The sequence below is a fragment of the Rana temporaria genome, chromosome 5 (assembly GCF_905171775.1).
Source record: "Rana temporaria chromosome 5, aRanTem1.1, whole genome shotgun sequence".
Lineage (NCBI taxonomy): Eukaryota > Metazoa > Chordata > Amphibia > Anura > Ranidae > Rana > Rana temporaria.
In genome coordinates, this window is record NC_053493.1 from 68,250,748 (window position 1) to 68,262,885 (window position 12,138).

Genomic DNA, 12,138 nt, shown 5'->3' on the forward strand with positions numbered 1-12,138 from the left:
GCCCCGGAGCCGCGGCAAGGGTTCAAAAGAGCCGCGGGTTGCAGACACCTGATCTATGTGAACAAGGCTTTAGGAGTAATTTATCGGACATTTTGTAAGATATGTTGTGTTTGTGTGCACATGATTTCAGTGTATTTTTGGGTGAAAATAGTGATTTGATAAACATTTGTGCAACTTTTGCAGGCCCTAAAAAACAGTTGCGCTTTTTTTTATTTTTCTTCAGGTCATGTGCTTTAAAAAAAATATATGGTTCGGGGGATCTGTTACAAACTCTGAATGCTGTAAGTAAAAATGATAACCTTAAGGCTTTTAGACTGAATTGCTTCTTTACACTTTTGTGTACCTTACATTTTTGTCATTTCACAAAGGCACAATTAAAATGTTAACAACTTTTTATTTTTTGGCTCGACAGTTTTGTGAAAATTTGCGAGAATGTTATGTTGCCTAAAGAAAACGGTATCCTCGTTTTTATTCTTCTGGTCCTATGCTTTCAGAAAATGTATGGCTTGGGCGGTCTTTAGAAAATCTTAAAAAGCTGTAGGTAAGAAATGTAAACACTGGAAAAATTTAAAAAATGGTCTTGTCACCGTTAAGGCTCCATGCACGCTGGGTTTAACCACTTAAGCCCCGGACCAAAATGCTGCCTAAAGACCCAAGGGGTTTTTACAGTTCGGGACTGCGTCGCTTTAACAGACAATTGCACGGTCGTGCGACGTGGCTCCCAAACAAAATTGGCGTCCTTTTTCCCCCCACAAATAGAGCTTTCTTTTGGTGGTATTTGATCACCTCTGCGGTTTTTATTTTTTGCGCTATAAACAAAAATAGAGCGACAATTTTGAAAAAAATGCTATATTTTTTACTTATTGCTATAATAAATATCCCCAAAAACATTTTTTTTCCTCAGTTTAGGCCGATACGTATTCTTCTACCTATTTTTGGTAAAAAAAAATCGCAATAATCGTTTATCGGTTGGTTTGCGCCAAATTTATAGTGTTTACAAAATAGGGGATAGTTTTTTTGCATTTTTATTTATTTAATTTTTTTTACTACTAATGGCGGCGATCAGCGTTTTTTTTCGTGACTGCGACATTATGGCGGACACTTCGGACAATTTTGACACATTTTTGGGACAATTGTCATTTTCACAGCAAAAAATGCATTTAAATTGCATTCTTTATTGTGAAAATGACAGTTGCAGTTTGGGAGTTAACCACAGGGGGCGCTGTAGGAGTTAGGGTTTACTTTGTGTGTGTTTACTAGTGTAGGGGGGTGTGGCTGTAGGAATGACGTCATCAATCGTGTCTTCCCTATAAAGGGAATGACGCGATCGATGCGCCGACACAGTGAAGCACGGGGAAGCCGTGTTTACATACGGCTCTCCCCGTTCTTCAGCTCCGGGGAGCGATCGCGACGGAGCGGCTATAAACGAATAGCCGCGCCGTCGTCCCGGATCGCTCCTGAAGCCACGGGGACCGCCGCATGTACGGGGGGGGGGTCCCGATCGGACCCCCGACCCACGTCAAGCAGGGCACGTATATATACGTTGATGTGCCTGCCTGTGCCATTCTGCTGACGTATATGTACATGAGGCGGTCCTTAAGTGGTTAAAGACGTCTGTTCTCTCGAGTAAAAAATGTCCATTTAGAGCATTTTGTACAAAGTTTTTAGACGAGTTAAGGAGAGTTTTTTTTTTTTTTTTAAATCGTTTATTTATATACCACATGAGGCCGGTCCACATGGACCATAATACAAACATTACATCTACAGATGCCTAGCAGGCGCACATAACAGAAACAGCTGAAAACAGATATGCGTCTTAACAGTATTCATGTGGCACTTTCTAACATATTATATCACGGGCCCGTGGCTCAGCCTCCCGCTTTTTCTCGTTTTCTAGGAGCAAAATGAGTGAATAGGAGAGAGAAGAGATTGCCGGATCTGCTCATTGAGCAGTCCAGCAAGTAAAGAAGAGAAAGGGAGTAAGAGAGGTGGGTAGGAGAGGGGATGGGGTAGGGGAGGTGGGAAATGTGGGGGGGGGGGGGGTTCGCGATCATGGACAACCGTCGCCGGCTGACAGTTCCTCCCGCCACGGATTCCCCAGAGCAGTCCGGAGATCCTCGGAGGCAGGCGCGGCTCGCTCAGTCTGCCCGGGGGTTTGGTTGTCCACCTCTGAGGGCCTGGCCCTCATCTGAGTACTTGAACATTGTCCATAGTTGCCACGTTTGGGAGTATTGCTCGTTCCTATCCTGTTTGGACAAAACTAGGTCTTCCAGCCAACTAATCTCATCTACCTTTTTCAGCCACATGGCTAATGTCGGTGGGTGCAGGGATTTCCAGCATAGCGGGACGCAGGCTCTAGCCGCGTCCAGCAAATGCCGAACAATGGACTTTTTATAGATCCGTGCAGGGGTGTCTGTTGCATGGAGCAGGAAATATGCTGGGTCATCTGGCACCCTGCGGTCCGTGAATTTTTGGACAATCTGTCTGATCTCCCCCCAGTATGGTCTAATGCGTGGGCAGGACCAGAAAATGTGCATCAGGGTGCCCCTTTCCGCCTGGCACCTCCAGCACAGGTCTGATGCATCTGAAAACAGTTTGTTCAGTACGTCCGGTGTTCTGTACCACCTCGTCAGTAGTTTGTAATTGGTCTCTTGGACCCTGGTACAAATCGAAGATTTGTGCGTGAACGTAAGGATGTGTTGTCTCTGATTGGTTGTGAATTTTTTCCCCAGGTCCCGCTCCCACTTACTAAAGCTTGGTATCTGGTATCCCCCCGGTGGCTCAACTAGCAACGTGTGTAGCAGAGAGAGCGCATGGGGTAGCGCTCCCTCCTCCACGCACAGCTCTTCCAGATATGTAAGGGGCTGGCCCGCAGGTGGGGGGGTCATGGTTTTCAAGAAATGGCTCAGCTGGCATGTTCTCAGAAAGTCTAGTTGGTAGATTCCCAAGGGGTCCATCAACTGAGCCGACGTCTTCCATCGGCTCAATTCACTGAAATGTGAGGCCTGAAAGTGTCCCGACTCGCGCAGGGCGACGAACCTAGCGTCTCCTAGTCCGGGTGTGAAGCCCGGGTTACCCAAGACTGGACGCATGGGTGATACCTCCGATGCAAGGTGACCTTGTGTCAGTAATCTGGCGCAGACCCTAATAGTGTTCCCTATAGTCGGGTGACATTGTACGTCCTTTTGTTGTATGTTATGACACCATGGGGCTCGCTTCAGTAAGACCTCGCTCTGCGCCTGTTCCAGTCGTGGCCAGAGTTTAAGTAAGTCGTGTCGGCACCAGTCTATAAGTCTATTTAATTGGGCAGCCTGGTAGTATGTTTTTATGTTTGGCATAGCTAGCCCTCCACTCAATTTGGGTAGGGAGAGCACGGTTCTATGTACGCGGGGTCGCCTCCCTGCCCATAGAAACCGTCCGAATATCGTCTGCGTTTGTTTAAAGTATGATGTCGGAATCTGAATAGGGAGTGCCTGCAGTAAGTATACAAATTTCGGGAGGATGGTCATCTTTAAGATGCTGTTCCTCCCGAACCACGAATGCAGCCCCGTGGTCCATCCAGTCAATAATTGCTGTATCGTCTTAAGCAGGGGTGGGAAATTAAGTCTGTATATGTCAGAAAGTTTTGGTGAGATGCGCGTCCCCAAGTATGTCAGTGCCACGTCTGTCCATTTTAGTTTAAAGTCACGTTTAAGTCGCGTCAGCTGCTGTTGGGGGACTCCCACTCCCATCGCCTCGGACTTTGTCAAATTGATTTTCAAGTTCGCTAATTTGCCGTATGAGTCAAATTCCTGCATCAGACTCGGGAGGGACACCGCCGGATTGGTCAGGGAGAACAGCATATCGTCGGCGTAAGCCGAGATTTTGTAATGACCCTCCCCCACCTTTATCCCAGTAATGTTCGGGTTTTGTCTCACGTGTTGTAGGAAGGGTTCCAGGGTCAATGCGAACAAGAGAGGCGATAGTGGGCAGCCCTGTCTGGTTCCATTGGTGATCGGGAACGCATCAGACAGAGTGCTGTTCGCCTTCACCCTGGCCGTCGGGTTTGTGTATGCCGCTGTTATCCAGCTAAGCATCCTCCGCCCCACCCCTACATGTCTCAGGGTCTGAAACATGAATTGCCAATTCACCCTATCGAACGCCTTTTCGGCGTCCGTTCCCACAAAGACACATGGCTCCTTTGTCTTATTGGCTACATGTAGCAGGTTCAGCACCTTGGTTGTATTATCCCTGGCCTCTCTGGTTGGGACAAAGCCCACTTGGTCCAGATGTATGAGGCCAGGGAGATACCGCTGGAATCTGGTAGCGATTATTTTTGTAAACAGTTTCACGTCGGTATTTAGCAGCGAGATGGGGCGATAGCTGCCGCATTGGCCTGGGTCCTTCCCTTCTTTATATATTACCGCTATCTGCGCCTGCAGGGTATCTGTATGAAACGCACCCTCTGAACCCACCTTATTGAATAGACTCACTAACCGGTTTCCCAGTGTCGGGAGTAGGGATTTATAATACGCGGTGGTAAGGCCGTCCGGGCCAGGGGCTTTGCCCGGCTTGGCGGATTTCAGAGCTGCTTGGATCTCTGAAAGAGTGATTGGTTCCTCCAGAGTCTCTCTCATGTCTGTCGTTAGTGTCGGCATGCAAGAGGCTTCTAGGTATGTAGATGTCAGGTCCGGGTCAGTGTCCGTAGGCGTGGAGGGAAGGTTGTACAGGTTTGAGTAGAAGGATTTAAATTCTTGTGAGATCTGTTGTGGTATTGAGATCTTCTTCCCCTCCCGTGTGACTATGTGCGGGATGTACGATGCCACGTTTTGCGCGCGGATCGTTTGGGCTAGCATCCTTCCGCATTTATTCCCTGACTCATAGACATTTCGTCTACAAATTTGTATTGCTGCTTTGGCCTTGTAATGTAGCAAGTCAGTGATCTGCCGGCGGGGAGTTTTTTTTTTTTTTTTCCCAGTGAGCTCCAAACGCGAATGAGAAGGTTTTTTTTTTCCTGCCTTTTAAACATTCTCAAAATATGCCTCTTAACATCCTAATGTGCATGTACACACAGGATAACATTGAGTTGGCCGACATCACTGGCGGCTAGGACAGGTAAGTATCCTTATTAAAAGTCAGCAGCTACAGTGTTTAGTAGCTGCTGACTTTTGGAATGGAACCTCCGCTTTAAGTAGCTGTAAATTTCCCTCCTAGGCTACAGGGCTGTGTGTTTTTCTATTGCTCCACAACAGTGTAGGAGAACCACCTCATAAAAAGTTGCAATGCCAACCATTTTACGTTATGCAGTATTTAAAATGAATAAATGAAAAAAATAATTAAAGCGCCTCCAGCTCCGTACGCATAAGTGACGCATGTCGAGCCTGCATATGTAAACTGTGTTCAAACCCATGAAGTATCGTTGAAAAAAAATTAGGCTAAACACGTAACTTTGTAAAATTGTTTAAAGTGTCGCCTCTGAAGATTTTTAAGGACCAAAGATTGACATGTGGGGTATCTATTTACTCTGCGTAACATCTTTCACACTGTACAAGAAAAAAAAGTAACGTTAACCCGGAATTTTTTGTACATCGGGTTAACTTTATTTTTGTACAATGTGAAAGATGTTACGCAGAGTAAATGGATACCTAACATCTCACGCTTTAAAATCGGGCACGCTCGTGGAATGGTGCCAATCTTCAGGAAACTAAGCACTTGGTGCTCGCGCTATAGCCGAATGATGGCTACAGCGCGGACTCCAAATGCCGGGAAGACGTCAATAGACGTCCTCCCCTGCGTGAGCTGTGATCACCTGAGACTCGGGTGATCACTGATCCGAGTAAGGGGCCGGTCCTGGCCCCTTACAATGTGATCAGCTGTCAGCCAATGACAGCTGATCACGTGATTTAAAAAAAAAAAGCCGATCACCGGCTTACATGAAAGGGACATTGGTCCCGAAGAGGAAGGAGGCACATTTGCCTCCTCTGTTCCCACAATTGCCACCTATCAATGCTCGCGATTTCCGCCTTATCGGTGCTTATCCGTACAGCCTCAACGGCCTTTTCTGTAATAAAGCATCAAATCATGTTTTCTTCTCTATTAATGAAAGTCTCTGTTGGTAAAGGGTCAAAAATGTTCTCTGCAGTCGTTTAACCGTAATGGTGACTGTAGTTTTGATTGTATAAATTGATGGTTTAGAGAATTTCATAATTTCTTATGCAAATGTATAGCAACGTGGTTGGTATGAAAGTCTAGTCGAAAAAGTTGCAGCAAAATAAAACCCTAAGGCCTCATGTACACTGCTGCTGGTAAACGGACGTTTAGGAGCAATTGGGCATTTTTTTTTTCAACTGCTCCTGACCTCTCCTCTGTTTTCTTATCAGTACATGTACACTGGGTTGTTTACAGTCGTTTCTAGGCAGTTGAGTTAAGAGGCTTTTTTAGAATGCAAAAACATTGGTTCAGAAGCTGAGTTTAGAGGCATTTTAACCACTTGCCTACTGTGCACATACACCCCCTTCCTGCCCAGATGAGATTTTAGCTTCCGGCACTGCGTCGCTTTAACTGACAATTGCACGGTCGTGCAACGTGGCTCCCAAACAAAATCGATGGCCTTTTTTTCCCCACAAATAGAACTTTCTTTTCGTGGTATTTGATCGCCTGTGCGGTTTTAAATTTTTGGGCTATAAACAAAAAAAGAGCGTCAATTTTGAAAAAAAAAAAACACTTTTTTTACTTTTTGCTATAATAAATATCCCATTTTTTTTAAAATATTTTTTTTTCTCAGTTTAGGCCGATATGTATTATTCTACATATTTTTGGTAAAAAAAAAAATTCGCAATAACCTGGTTTGCCCAAAAGTTATATTGCCTACAAAATAGGGGACATAATGATTTTTTAAAAGGAATGGCGGCGATCTGTGTTTTTTTTCGGGACTGCGACATTATAGCGGACACTTCTGACACATTTTAGGGACCATTCACATTTATACAGTGAACAGTGCTGGGGGAGGTGACTGATCTGTGTCCCTATGTACAAGGGACACAGATCGGTCTCCTCTCTCCCTGACAGGACGTGGAGCTCTGTGTTTACACACAGAGCTCCATGTCTCTGCTCAGTTACTGGGCAATCGCGGCTGCCAGGCACGCGCACTGTGTTCCCAGTGCCGCGACGGGTGCGCGCGCGCCCTAGAGGCTTTAAATGACAGGACGTCATATGACGTCCTGTCAGAACAATACAGCATTCCGCCCGCTTTTTAACTTGGGTTACTATCTCTCAAGTTAAAATTGTGCGAGAGGTTGTAAAAACGTCCCGTGTACATGAAGTGCAAGTCCACTCGCATGAAGCCAATATACTCTTTGGTGCCCATAGTAATAGGACAGTAGTGTTTTAGCCATGACAAATTTAAAGACAGGATTTTCTGTTCAAAGCAAATCTTGCCATAAAAACAGTTCAGTTGCTTTACGTTGAACCTGTCTGTCTAGAAATTTGGAAGCTGCCATTGCTGACTTGGTTTGCATTTTATGTAGGGTTGTCGTCATTTGTGTACCGCTTTCACTATGAGTCGCTATTTTTTTTAAATAAAAAAAATAACAAATCTTTACTTGCCTGCTCCGTGTAGTGGTTTTGCACTGAGCAGCTTTGCGGCCTATGCTTCCTAGGGGACTGGAGCCAGCGGGGGGGCGGGCCGCCCCCCCCCGGGTGACACCCACTGGGGGGGTGTCAGGCCGGCGGCGCCCCTCCTGCGACTTTAGACAGTACCGCGGGTTGTGGCAGCACGGATCGGTCACGGTCCTGTACCTCTAGTGGCTTTGCAGAGGGTATTGCGAGCTGCACCCTACCCAGTCGGCACACCCGGGACCCAGCGCAACCATCGCATTCTGTCCTCTCCGTGTCTACACAGTGCTGTGCATGCAGGAGGAGGAGGGGGGCGGCGGCTTCACTCTGCTAGGCTGTGACAGCGGCTGCCGAGACTGATCAGAGCCAAGAGTCCGCGCGACCACGGAGAGAATGGGATCATCATGGCACCGGGTCCGCCGACTGGCTCTGGTGCGGCTCGCATTACCCCCTCCCCCTGCAAAGCCACTACCTCAGAGGCGTACTAATTGGGGGCCAGGCCGCACCGGGGTGCCACACACTGGGGGGTGTCAGGCCAGCCCCCCCCCCATGACTGGAGCGATGACAGCGCTGAGCGCCGCGGAGAATCAGAGAGACTTTTAGGCAGGCAGTGCCGAGCACCGCGGTACAAGAGGTGGGGGGGTTGCGGGGTGACACCGCAGCACCATCCATCCCCCTCCTCTCACGACCACGGGCACAGCCGAGTGAAGCCGTTGCCGCCTCCCTCTCTGTGTGTACAAAGGGGGAGGGGACCTTCTGTCCATGTGCTGTGACCGTCGCTGATCTGAGGTACTGAATGGGGGGGATGGTTCACTGGGGGAGGGTGTTTGCACCTGGGGGGGGGTTTTCACTGAGGGGGGGGTGTTTGCTCTGGGAGGGGGGTGTTTGCACTGGGGTTTGCACTGAGGAGGGGTGCAGGGTGCTGTGTAATGTAAAGGGGCCCAGAGGTGCAGGGTGCTGTGTAATGTAAAGGGGCCCAGAGGTGCAGGGTGCTGTGTAATGTAAAGGGGTCCAGGGGTGTTTGCTTCTGCGCGCAAGCTTGGCGGGAAGGGGCGCGTTTTCTGGCTCTTAACTTTTTTAGCTGGCTCCTAGACTCCAAGCAAATTTGTCAAACCCTGGTTTACATGTTTGGTAAACTCATTCAATGAATTCAGAAATATTCCTTTATCCCATTGTTTTGCCAGTGCACACTAAAAACTGTATGATTGTATGAAGAGAAATGCATCTGTACCAGGCTCTAAGTGTAAGGCGGAAGGAAGGGCGTGAAGTAAATTTGAAAGTGAAACCTAAGCAGCTTTCTGCACATGGCTTAAAGGGGTTGTAAAGGTAAATGTTTTTTCACCTTAATGCATTCTATGCATTAAGGTGAAAAAACTTTAGAGAATACCAGCCTCCCCAGCCCCCCCCCCCCCCCCCCCCGTTTACTTACCTGACCCCTCGAAAATCCTGCGCTGTGAACGCGCTGGCATCTTGGTCGCCTTCCCGGCACATTCATTGGTCGATTGAAGCAGCGCAGCCATTGGCGCTCCTGTCAATCACAACAAATGACGCGGGGGGCCGGGTCGAGTGATAGTCGTGGCTATGGCCGTCGGCTGTATCACGGGGAGCGCGCCCGCAAGGACTCAACACCATGCAAGCTCTCTCGCATGAATGTGTGGAGTTCTTGCGGGGAGGACCAGAGACAGCCGCCGAGGGACTTTAAAGGACGTGGATCGGGGCCACACTGCAAAACGAGCTGCACAGTGGAGGCAAGTATAACATGTTTGATATTTTTAAAAAAATAAAAAAAATTCCTTTACAAACTTTTTAAAGTGCTTTATTCCTCCCTTAAAGGGGTTGTAAAGGTACATTTTTTATTTTCTAAATAGGTTATTTTAAGCTAGTGCATTTTTGGTTCACTTACCCTTTCCTTCAATTTCCCTTCCAATATTGTTTTTTCTCTTTTTTCTTTGTCTGAATTTCTCACTTCCTGTTCCTCCTCAGTAAGCTGTTCTGGCTGACTAAACACGGCTCAGATGATGGTGGCAAGTTTACTGAGGAGAAACAGGAAGTGAGAAATTCAAACAAAGAAAAAAACATTTAGAAGGGAAATCGAAGGAAAAGGTAAGTGAACCAACAATGCACTAGCTTAAAGGAACCTATTTAGAAAATAAAAGACAAACCTTTACAACCCCTTTAAGGAGCAAAATGTCAGCAGGCCGTAAAAGAGACCCAGTTTAGGAATTTTTACTAACCTGACGGCTTATTATTCTAAAAAGGAAACATTCATTTGCTTGCAAATATTTAAGATTCTAACTACCAGCAAGAGTAAGTCCTTACATTTAAAGAGCACCTGTTCAGATCCATCATGACAGCGCCTGTTAGCGGGCATTCACTCACCTGCTGCTGCCATATCCCTCACCTTGTGTCACTACGCATCACCAGCTGTCCCATTAAAATAAATGGGACTGTTGGTGAGTCGACAGCCGATCGGAGAAGAAGCCCCCGCGGGACAGATGACAGTTGCTCTTTAAAAATTATGATTTCAATCAAACCCTTTTCCTAGTGATTTGAATTTAAATCAAATCACCTTGATGGACATAGTAAAGATCATCCTCTCGTGCCCCCTCATCCCTACTTGTGTCACTGTTTGTGTTGTGTAGTATCTTGATGTCGGTTTTTTTTTGTCTTCCAGGCTGCTGGATGTGTGACGCATGTACTCTATTTGGCTCCATATAACTTTAGGACATCTATTGGAACTCTACTAGCAGCAGTGAAACCAGATACAGCTGAGCAAGGTATGAAGAGCTGCATATGACCAATATATTTCTCACTGTCATTTTAGTTATAAGGTGGATATAAAAAGGATATAAAAAGTCTACACACCCCTGATAAATGTCGGGTTTCTGTGATGAAAAAAAATAAGCATTTCAGAACTTTTTCCATCTTTTTACTGTGACCTATAAACTTTTCAACTCGGTTGAACAAACTGAAATCCTTAAGGTGGAGGGGAATTAGAAATAACAAAATAAAATGTGGTTGCATAAGTGTGCATACCCTTTCAGCACTACAGTCTTTTTGGGTATGAGTCTATCAGCATGGCACATCTTGACATGGCAATATTTGCCCACTCTAATTTGCAAAAACACTCCAAATCCATCAGATTGTGAGGGCATGTCCTGTGCACAGCCCTCTTCAGATCACCCCACAGTTTCAATCAGATTTAGGTCTGGGCTCTGGCTGGGCCATTCCAAAACGTTATTCTTCTGGTGTGGTCATTCCTTTCTTGATTTGGATGTATGCTTTGGGTCGTTGTCATGCATAAAGATGAAGTTCAGGTTTTAGCAGAAGCCTGAAGGTTTTGTGCAAATATTGAATAACTGGCATGTGGAACTGTTCATAATTCCTTTTACCTTGACTAAGGCCCCTGTTCCAGCTGAAGAAAAGTAGCCACAAAGCATGATGCTGCCACCACCATGTGGTATGTTGTTCTTTTGGTGACGTGTTGTTTTAAGCCAAACATATCTTGTAATTATGGCCAAAAAGTTCCACCTTGGTTTCATCAGACCATAACGCATTTTCCCACATGCTTTTGGGAGAATTTGGTGTGTTTGCAAAATTTAGCAGGGCTTGGATGTGTTTCTTTATAAAAAAGAACCCCATAGCCCAGACATATGAAGAATGCTTAAGATTGTTGCCACATGTACCACACAGCCGGATATTCCTGCAGCTCCTTTAATGTTGCTGTAGGCTTCTTGGCAGCCGCCTCCCTGACCAGTTTTCTTGTCCATCAATTTTGGAGGGACGTCCAGTTCTTGGTAATGTCACTGTTTGTGCCATATTTCTTTTTCATACATCAAAGAGTGAGGCTATCATTCATTACTTACTGGGTTTTACTTCATCTCCATGTGAATGGACACTGGAAGACCAAAGGTCTTTAGACAGGAGGTGATCCCTTATATAACACCTCTCATACAGGAAGTACTTCAGTTTTTTTTTTTACCAGTGTCTGCAAGGTGGTTGGGCACGTTTGTTTGAGCTCTCTGTGCTTATCAGATTGGCTTTGAGTACAATCGGGGGTCAGATTTCAGCCTTGTCAGTGTTTTTCCAATGGCCCTTGGCCTATTCGCTGATCCGAACATTTTTGCAGGGGGTAACTCGTATTGCCCCCCCCCCCCCCCCTATTAGATCATCTATGTGTCCTTGGGACTTAAACCTGGTGCTGTCGATGTTGCAGAAACAACCGTTTGAGCCTGTAAAGGAAAATTCCATCAGTCTTGCTGTCACAAAAAACTAGCCTTCCTGATGGCTATAACCTCAGCTAGAAGGGTGTTGGAGTTGGTGGCCCTTTTGTGTAGGGAACCATACTCGATTTTTCACCATGACAGGGTTGTGTTACGACCTATTCCATCCTTTTTTGCCAAAAGTTATTTTTCCTTTCTCTCAGCCTCGTTCGGTGGAAGAGAGACAATTGCACTCGGATGTAGAGCGAGCAGTCCGTTTTTGTCTAGATCTGCGAAGTGCTGAGGATCAGACTCCTTTTTTGTTTTACCAGAAGAACGCAAG

At 46.4% G+C, this 12,138-nt stretch overlaps 1 protein-coding gene across 1 annotated transcript in view; it reads left to right on the forward strand.

The window, feature by feature from the left end:
* The window catches only part of LARP4B (La ribonucleoprotein 4B), a 128,988-nt gene that overhangs the window by 26,087 nt on the left and 90,763 nt on the right, over positions 1–12,138 (forward strand). The window contains exon 2 of the mRNA XM_040352675.1: positions 10,268–10,370. The gene's annotated coding sequence lies outside the window, so the exon portion shown is untranslated. The remainder of the gene's footprint in view (positions 1–10,267; positions 10,371–12,138) is intronic.